The sequence below is a fragment of the Bos taurus genome, chromosome X (genome assembly GCF_002263795.3).
Source record: "Bos taurus isolate L1 Dominette 01449 registration number 42190680 breed Hereford chromosome X, ARS-UCD2.0, whole genome shotgun sequence".
Classification (NCBI taxonomy): domain Eukaryota; kingdom Metazoa; phylum Chordata; class Mammalia; order Artiodactyla; family Bovidae; genus Bos; species Bos taurus.
This window is the reverse complement of record NC_037357.1, coordinates 50,759,597-50,770,114: the sequence shown is the minus strand read 5'-3', so window position 1 is coordinate 50,770,114 and position 10,518 is coordinate 50,759,597. Positions and strand designations below refer to the sequence as shown.

Below are 10,518 nucleotides of genomic sequence, written 5' to 3'. Positions count from 1 at the left end.
GTGAGGAACCATTCCCTTCTCCAGGGATCTTCCCCACCCAGGGAGCAAGCCCAGGTCTCCGGCATTGCAGACAGATTCTTTACCATCTGAGCTACTAGGGAAGCCCGAAAAGTTCTAGTATTCCTTTTATCGTGTTAATATCTTTAGTGCCTATGGATGGCCAAAGGGTTTAGCTTATGTTTTTTTTTTTTTTTTTTTTTACTTGCTGTGCTTGACCTTCATAATTCATTTAATTATACTTCTTTTTCTGACCTTGTTATTGCATTTCTACCAAACTAGAGCAATGGTGCTATTATGTTCAGGATGAGTTCAACTCTTAGTAAGGACATGAATTTATTTATAGTAGGGACACTATAGATGTATGCTTCATATTTTTTCTTATGGATCTTTTCAAACATATATACATAAAAGTAGTAATGGATTACCATATTCTCACCAACCAACTTCAGTAATTATCAATTTATAGTCAATCATATTTAATCCATCCAAACAGTATAGACTTTAAAGAAATCGTTGGATATGAATAACATAAAACAATTAACAATATTTCTTAATATTATATTTCTATTTAATATTCCAATTTTCCTGAATGACTAATTTTTCTTTTATAGTTTGTTTGAAACAGGAATCAAATAAGCTCCATATGTTGTATTTCATTGATGTCTCATAGGTCTCTCAATTTATTGGTTCCCTGTCTCTATTTTTATTTTAAAATTATTATTTCAATTTATTTGTTGAAGAAAAAGGTTGTTTATCCTGTAAAGTTTCTCACATTTTGGATTTTGCTGATCATATCTCTGAAATGTTGATTAGCATATTCTTTTGTTCCTTATACTTCCTGTAAGCTGGTAGACTAGAGCTTTGATCTGATTCAAGATTGATTTTTGGGGAGCAGGAATATTTCATAAATTTTGTGTATGTTTCCATCGCGAGGTACAGAATATCTGGCTGAGTCTCTTTTCTAGGATATTAGTGGCCATTGATAATCATTACCCAGATTCATTATTTCATTAGGGGTTTATAAGATGGTGTTCATTTACTAGTTGGGATATGTCTATAAAGGAAAAATTCCTCTCGAAAACTATTTTATCACTCTGAGGGGCAGCTTGGATTCTCTTAGCAGCATCCTGTAAAGGTGACCAATGGATATATTTTTTTGAATCGTTATCACCTCATTGGTTTTTAACATTTTTGATGTGTTTCAATTCATGAGGTGACTGCAGTTTTTATTCTTTGCCGGGAGCCGGTGAGGCATTCCACTCGTGACAAAGGTCATGAGGAAGGAAGCTCGGCTTACGCAAAGGCGGGACCGAGCCTCAGGAGTCCCCCCAGATATTCTTGAGCATCTACCCCCCAAAAAACCAGAGTCTGCCTACTTTATTGCTTTGTGCTCTCACCTCTGACTTTACTGGGGGCTGTCCCCCACCACCATCTTGCTCTCTCTGTCAAAGAGTTAACTTACAGCTCCAATTAATAAAGTTCCTGGGCAATTAGGAGTGTTTAAATCCAAACCCCGCAGATGGCTCTCTAACTCGCCTGACAAATTTACCCGGACTCCTACAGCTATGCATACGATTGTTTACAGTCTCCCAGCCTCGAGAGGCACTGGAAGCTAAGATATTTAAATAGCTTAGAGCCTCTCAGAGAGTTAGAAACTGTCAGAATAAAACTAGTAAAAGATTTCATTGATGAGCCAATGCTTGTTGCCAAGTTTTCACATCCCCTGAATTGTATCCTTGAATGTGTATTAATTAATATAGTTGGTATGTAGAAAAAATAAGTAGTGGCCTTGGTGTTAGTAAGTTTAGACCCTTAAGGTAATAAATTCTTTCCTTTGTTGTAAACCCATTACACATCCGCCCTATAGGAATGCAATTTTATCTTTGGAAGATAAAATTCGGAAGATGGCGCCAAACCTTAAAATAATTACTCTTGGAGAAAATAAGTCTTTGTTGATAAGTCTTTGTCAAGAGTCATAAAATGTTAATAGGCCTTCTGGCCAGAAGATGATATAAATCACCTAAACCATTTGTATACGATAAATCTGCAGGAAAGAAACCCTGGTTTTTGATAAGGATCAAAAACTGCTGACTTTGCATCCCCTATTATCCTCTATGTGTAACTTTCGGTATAAAAGCCCCTGTTGAAAACAAAGCTACGGGCCTTGCTCACCAAAGCTTGGTCTCCCCATGTCATTCTTCCCCTTAACTTCCAGCTGAGTCTCCATCTGGAGCGCGGATATCCTCTGAGACCATTTATTTGCCTGGGCTTCTAAGACCCACTCGAGAAGGTGTCTAAGGTGGGGCACCTTCCGCTATTCGAGAGGGTGCCTGCGGCCTCCGTGGTCAGAGCTAACCTGGTGTCACGGGTTATATTGATTTTCCGCGTAAACCAAGCTACTCAGCTTCTTTTCTCCACTGAATTTTCCTACTGAGCTATCCTCATTCTATTATTCTTTATATCTTTGATGAATAAATAAATAAATAGTCGCCGACACCGTCTCCCCTTCGAATACCCTGGATCAGACGGGGCTGGACCTCGGCAATTCTTAATTATATTCTAATTGGCATTGTGGCCCTTTTCAAGTTAATTCCCGAATGCTTTTGACATTATCCAAATTGTCTTTGACAGCTTTCTTTGCTTTCTGATACAATAATCGATGAAACAACATAAATAAATGGTTTTAATTATTTATGACAAGTTAACTGCCTGATTGTGGCCCTAAATTACCATTTAGATAGACTTTGTGTAACAGGATGTAAACACTACCCTTGCCTTCAGTCTATGGAATGCTAAGCTGACACACAGGCAGTCAAAGCTTCCTTTAATTCAATATCTCACTAATTTATGGCTTTACAGAAAAACAAACAGCCAGTTCATGACTTCACCTACAAAAAGAAGCATTTATACTTATCTGAACATGCTTTTTAAATAAGATGAAGTGGAATTTCTTACTTCTTTAATTAAAATAAATAAATTTATATTAAAAAATATGTATCTGAAACTACCAAATATTTGCATATTTTAAATAGGTGATTAAAAAAAAAAAAAAAAAACAACCTTCTCTCCATATTGTTGAAGGAAGAAGGTGCTGGGACCACCGATAAGACTTGGTTTAAGTCTGCCAGAATGACTTGACTTCTTTATATCCTGCTGCATCAGAGGCCATGCTCTCCTTTTTTTGTTGTTTCTTCTTTCCTGCAGTCTTTAGTGTCTTGGTTAACCACCCCAGTCCTAGTAGATTTCCATTTTTCTCCTCCTTTGCCTCTTGCTTGCACATTTTTCCTGAAGCTTTATTCTTTCTTGTTGCCTTTTGTTTTTGGCTTAGTTTCAACATTGGAAGGGACAGGTTTGGCTATAATCTGTGAATCTCCTCTTGGCCTCTTTCCTTATTGCCTCTTCAGCTAAATTGACCCTCTTAGAAATCTAGATGGTGGCTTCAATGGGGAAGATGTATGGCTGGGTGCCTAGGGGTCTTAGCAAAGCTGGGGTACTTTGCTGCTGCCAATTCCATAGCCTGAACTCCAGGGGCCCAAGATGGGAGCAATGGGAGAACCAGATGAAATTGGATGAGAAGTCTGCCCATCATTTTAATTTAATATCAGGAATCTATCTATCTATCATTGTCTATCTCTGTCGTCTACTTACTGTCAACCACAAATTGGCACTTACCAAGAGCATTGCCAAAGCCTTTGACTGTGTGGATCACAATAAACTGTGGAAAATTCTGAAAGAGATGGGAATACCAGACCACCTGACCTGCCTCTTGAGAAACCTGTATGCAGGTCAGGAAGCAACAGTTAGAACTGGACATGGAACAACAGACTGGTTCCAAATAGGAAAAGGAGTATGTCAAGGCTGTATATTGTCACCCTGTTTATTTAACTTATATGCAGAGTACATCATGAGAAATGCTGGGCTGCAAGAAGCACAAGCTGGAATCAAGATTGCTGGGAGAAATATCAATAACCTCAGATACGCAGATGACACCACTCTTATGGCACAAAGTGAAGAGGAGCTAAAAAGCCTCTTGATCAAAGTGAAAGAGGAGAGTGAAAAAGTTTGCTTAAAGCTCAACATTCAGAAAACGAAGATCATGGCATCTGGTCCCATCACTTCATGGGAAATAGATGGGGAAAGAGGGGAAACAGTCAGACTTTATTTTGTTGGGCTCCCAAATCACTGCGGACAGTGATTGCAGCCATGAAATTAAAAGACGCTTACTCCTTGGAAGGAAAGTTATGACCAACCTAGATAGCATATTCAAAAGCAGAGACATTACTTTGCCAAAAAAGGTCCATCTAGTCAAGGCTATGGTGTTTCCAGTGGTCATGTATGGATGTGAGAGTTGGACTGTGAAGAAAGCTGAGCGCCGAAGAATTGATGCTTTTGAACTGTGGTGTTGGAGAAGACTCTTGAGAGTCCCTTGGACTGCAAGGAGATCCAACCAGTCCATCCTAAAAGAGATCAGTCCTGGGTGTTCATTGGAAGGACTGATGCTGAAGCTGAAGCTCCAATACTTTGGACACCTGATGCAAAGAGCTGACTTATTTGAAAAGACCCTGATGCTGGGAAAGATTGAGGGCAGGAGGAGAAGGGGATGACAGAGGATGAGATGGTTGGATGGCATCACCAACTCAATGGACATGGGTTTGGGTGGACTCCAGGAGTTGGTGATGGACATGAAGACCTGGCATACTGCGGTTCATGGGATTGCAAAGAGTCGGACATGACTGAGCAACTGAACTGGCTGAACTGAAGAGCATTGCCAATGACTGAGCAACAAAGGCATTTGCCATCTGCCTCTACAGAGATTGAACCCTGTGCTGCTATAGCTGTTGACCTTCAACAATCCCTGAGGGAGTTCAGGGTGGAGTGAGGCACTCTGTGCTCCAGGGAATTTGGTGGGACAGGTCTTTAGATAGTTGGAAGTTTTTAGGAACAGATTTTATGATGTCAATCCTTACATCTCCTCATATCTAGAGAAGCACTAAATCCCTTAATGGTGCTATCATACCCTCATGAGTAACAAAAATCCTTTTGTAAAATGAATACTTCGTGGTATTGAACTCCCCCTTCACCATAACATTATATATTGACTTTCCCCCACTGCTGCTTTGGAGCAGTCTCTCGGAGCTATCTGAAATGCTGCCTCCAGGCTGCAGTCCTCATTTTGCCCCAAGTAAAACTTAACTCACAACTCTCAAGTCGTACATCTTTTTTAGACGACAGTACTTATCCCTCTCTTCCTTTTTAGATAAATGGTAGCGTATTATAGTAATACTTGCTTTTCTCCACTTATTTTTTTCCCACCTTAACAATATACCAAGGTGTCAATTCCAAAGTAGAATATAGAGTACATATTCCTCATTCTTCTTACAGCTACATAATACTCTCAGTCATTTACTGATGAATTTTTTAGGTAACTTTCTGCCATTATATATAGAACTGCAGTGAATAGTCTACTCATGTTCCTTATTGTATTTTTGCCAGTGTATCCTTGGGATACATTCCTTGAAGTGGGATTACTGGGTAAAGGGGAAAATGCCGTATGTAATTTTGCAAGATTTGACAACTTCCCCTCCACTGGGCTTCCCTGGTGGCTCAGATGATAAAGCGCCCGCCTGCAATGCAGGAGACCCGGGTTTGATCCCTGAGTTGGGAAGATCCCCTGGAGAAGGAAATGGCAACCCACTCCAGTATTCTTGCCTGGAGAATCCCATGGACAGAGGACCCTGATAGGCTACAGTCCATGGGGTCGCAAAGAGTCAGACACAACTGAGCGACTTCACTTTCTTTCACTTTCTTTCCTTCACTGGGGTGGTACTATTTTACATTCCCATGATCAAAGCATGAGAGTTCCTGTTCACAGCATCACCAAAGACTATGTGGTCAAACCTCTGACTTTTTGCCAATCTGATAAGTGAGAGATTGTATCTCATTTTAGTTTTAATTTATACTTTTCTTATTATGAGTGAACTTGAATATTCTTTCATATATTGAAGTCATTTTTTTTTTCTGAGAAGTGTCTTGACAGTTTAGAAAATATATTCAATGTGTTTCAATCTCTTACAGTCTTTTAAAAATATTTATTTATTTGACTGTGCTGGGTCTTAGTTGTGGCATGCAGGGTGTGAAATTTTTAGTTGCAGCATATGGGGTCTAGTTCCTTGACCAAAGACCAAACCCAGGTCCCTTGCATCAGGAGTGTGGTGTCTTAGCCACTGGACCACCAGAGAAGTCCCTCTTACGGTCTTTTTCTATGCTCAAGTTCTATCGTAGGCAGTGGAAGACTTGTCAGGTTATATCTTGTGTCCTTTTGACATGACTTCTGTATTCTTTTATTTTTTTTCCCCAGTAATCTTTGACAGCTTCTTTGCTAAATGATGGGCTTCCCTGGTGGCTCAGATGATAAAGTGCCCACCTGCAATGCAGAAGACCTGGGTTCGATCCCTGGGTTGGGAAGATCTCCTGGAGAAGGAAATGGCAAACCACTCCAGTATTCTTGCCTGGAGAATCCCATGGACAGAGGACCCTGATAGGCTACAGTCCATGGGGTCGCAAAGAGTCGGACACAACCTGAGCGACTTCCCTTTCACTTTTACTTTCTTTGCTAAATGATATGACAAGATATTCTAGACTTACCTTGTACATTAAATACCTCAGAACTGGCATCAGTCATTTCTCTAATCTGCTGACAGAATGATAATTCTATTTGCTAAGCCTCATAACCACATACACATTCATAGCACTTATCATTACCTGACATTATGGTGTATATTGTCTGCTTCATCCTCTACACCTTTAGAATTTAGTATGTAAGCTGAATAGAGGGAAAACATTTTGTTTTGTTCACTAATGTATCTCGAACACCTAGAACAAAGCCTGATACACAGAGGTCGTCAAAACCTGCTTCATGGGCTTCCCTGGTGGTCCAGTGGTTAAGATTTCTATGCTTCCTCTGAAGGGGGCATGGGTTCAATCCCTGGTCTGGGAATTAAGATGCCACATGTCAAGAGGCCAAAAATAATTTTAAAAAATATTTTAAAAACTCCCGCTTCTTTCCATTTACCAGAGGTCATGATTGCAGCCTTCTGTATGAAGAGATGGGTGATCATCCAGAGACTGAGCTCAAGAGTCACTGTCATTAATTCATTCATTCATTCTTATGTACTGAGAGGGTGGTATGTTGCAGACAATGTTCTAGGCAAGATGGCAATGTTTGTATTAGGCCTATGGCTCAAGTGAAACCTCTAGCCACACTGATCAGGCAGAAATGATTCCTCTCCAGTGTTAAACTTGAGCTAAACTAACATGGCCAAGTAACCACCTGGAATAAAAGGAAATGGCCAGAGTATTTTCTTCTCTTAGGACTCCTCCTACAATGAATACACTTACACCAAAGTTTCATACATTATGCAGATTTATGTATACTTTACTTATTGCTTACATTTCCAGATGCTGTCTCTGATATCTATATTCTATGTAGTTTATGTCAATGTAGCTTATTCTACGTTAGTTTTATGTGAGAGAGAAAGCAGGGCAGGCCAGGACTAATGTTTGTTGAAGTCCTATTGTGTGCAAGACATTTAAAAATAGATCTTCTCACTATTATAGTCTCCTGGAAGATAAAGTCAGGAGGAAAAGAAAGCACATTTTTTAAAGACTGTATTTTTTTAGGACAGTTGCAGCATTTTTAAAAAAGGAAATAGTATAAGGATTTTCTATTATTTTCCCAGCTCCAGGAGGTAATTTGTCTTAAAACACAGAAGTGTCAACAGATACCATTTGCAAAGGATTTCCCTTTTATTCCTCACACCACTGTGGTAAAGTGGGGGATTTTGTCGTATCCACTGAGAAGACTGAGGTTCAGAGAGGTGATAACATATACAATTTTAGCAGCCATTTCTAGATTTAGAGCAGTGGTTGTCAAACTACCTTGTGTCATCTGTAGGTTGTATAAACACTCAACTCTGGTTGAGGGCCAAGAATATTCTAACAAGTTCCTAGGTGATGCTGACGCTGCTGGTCTGGGGATCACAGCTGGAGAACTACTGATGAGAATAATAATAAACAAAAGTGACATTTACCTTTTATGAGTACCTGGAAAATCACCGTGAGCTGAGAGGACTGTGGAGATATGTGGCCCGGGGTCACAACAAAGGCGACACAGTGTGCAGTGTGCCCAGGCCCATGATTGGGGCCACAGACTCAGAGAGTGGCTGACACTATTTCACTCTCCTAAAGTGTGAGGGGACCAGTCACTGGTCCACGGAACAGTTTGTATAGCATTGTGATTTCACCATGTGGGGAGCCCTGTAGGTGCAGGATTAAGCCCCAGGCTCCCAAGATTTCCATTGATCTTAAGAGCTCTTTGTCAAGCTACTTCTTATTAAACCCTTAATTCAGACCAGGCTATGGGAAATTAGGAGAGGTTAAGTAAATCAAGGAAACTGTCTTATAAATGCCTGCTCAGCAAATCAGTAATTCCAGAAACCTGGAATTACTCTAAAGCTTTCTCACTGTGTCCCAACGCTACAAGCTCTGAGTACTCTAATCTCGCTGGGCAACCAATGGTGGCCAGGATAATGCTTTTCTGTTATTTTTTATAGTGAACTGTATTACTTTAAAAATTATTTACTTATTTAATTAAAAAATAATTGCATTTGTTTATTTTGGTTGCAGTGGATCTTCATTGCTGCGTGCAGGCTTTCTCTAGCTGTAGAAAGAGGGGGCTACTTTAGTTGTGGCGCATGGGCTTCTCACTGGTGCAGCTTCTCTTCTCACTGCAGAGCCTTCTCCCACAGTCTCTGGGGTGCTCCAGCTTCCATAGTTGTGGTTCCTGGGCTCCAGAGAACAGGCCCAGTAGTTGTGGTGCATGGGCTTAGTTGCTCAGAGGCATGTGAGATCTTCCTGGAACTAGAGATGGAACCCATAACTCCTTCATTGGCAGGTGGATTCTTTACCACTGAGCCACCAGGGAAGCCCAGCTGTATTACTTTTAAAGGATTCTATTAGTGAAAAATTTAAAGCAGTCTATGACAAACAACAACATCCCAGCAAAGCTTGTCTGAAATGGTTAAATACTTGGAAATTATTTAGGGTTAATTCTCATGATATATGAAAGCATTCTCAGGAACCAAAATATAGAGAGATGAGCAAATGATGTTGCGGTAGGCAGCCTCTAAGACAGCTCCAGTGAACCTGAGCCTCCCTTCCTGAGTGGCGCCGGGAAGCTGGGGGACCCTTTCCTGGAGCCCGGAGCCTGTGACCAGAGCACCATGGGCTTCCTTTGTACGCAGCCCGCCTTTGTCCTGAGAGGTCCTTGTGGAGGCACTAAGCAGTTCAAGGAAGCCAGACCCTGCCCCACTCCCAGAAAGAGAAAATTTCCACTCCTGCAGCTGGCTTGTGACTCACACTGCCACCCCAACCAGTCAGAGGAGTCTTGAGTATGTGATTTGCCTGAATGTACAGTAGTGAGTTAGTCATACAAGTACATCATACACGAAAATGCTCTTGTATTTGAGCAGTGAAAAGACCCTTTAAAAAGGTTTGATCTTGCTCTTTTTTTACCCATGGGTTCCTGGCTGCATGTTTCTCATTCACAATGTGGGCTGTAGCAGAATCTGAACCATGAGTTTCCAAAATACCATGACCAGATAGTCCAGGACTTACATTTTTTTTCCAAAATCAGTGACTGTGTTGGAATATTCATTTAGTTTGTCTGATCCAGACTCCTATAAAGGGTACATTGAAGACCTAAAGCCATATGACTTGGAAAAATGAAAGAATCTCACAGTTTGCCCTGATGAAGTGCCTTTTGAACAGAGAAGTCCAATTTATGTTGTATGTCATGTTTCTTATTGCCTTACTTCAAGCATGCAGTGCTGTGGATGATCCTGAGTTTGGCTATATCAGAGGAAACCCTTGTATTCATGTGAAAATGAGCAAAGTAATTGGATTAAAGCTTCAAAGAGAATCAACTATAGAATATATTTTGAAGGATGAAAACATAGCAACTGTATTAACTTATCTTCCCAATGGAATTAAAATATTTTCCATATTATGAGAAAAAAACTGCATATGAGGCATCTACAGTCATTAGTTGCCATCTAGATTACCTTTGACCCATGGAGTACTGTCAAAAAAGTTACAGTGAAGTGCAAGGCAGATGGATTTTACTCAATCTAAAACATCAGCGTGTTCTTGACAAGTTTTCAGGACGAATTGTGTTCAGAATCAGTGTGTGCATAGTGATGAGTTAGGGTGTCTCCACAGACTAAATGTTGTGTTGTCTGTCTTTGTTTTGTATCAGCTGGACCTGCCATTCTAGAATTATGAGATCACCTTGGACAAAGGTGGGGGTGCTACATGACACTATGGTCACTTCATAATGTGCTTCCAGATCATAGTGTTCTATGTCTTTCAAAGTAACTGCCGGTTGACTCTGCTGCCTGTTTAGCTTTATACAGGCAGCCGATAGGGACTGTGAACACCTGATTCTGAACATATAGAATG

At 40.5% G+C, this 10,518-nt stretch overlaps 1 pseudogene; it reads left to right on the top strand.

Annotated features, from left to right (window-relative positions):
* The first annotated feature begins 9,281 nt into the window (after positions 1 to 9,281).
* On the top strand, positions 9,282 to 10,265 carry LOC100140043 (sodium/potassium-transporting ATPase subunit beta-3-like; annotated as a pseudogene).
* Positions 10,266 to 10,518: the final 253 nt, after the last annotated feature.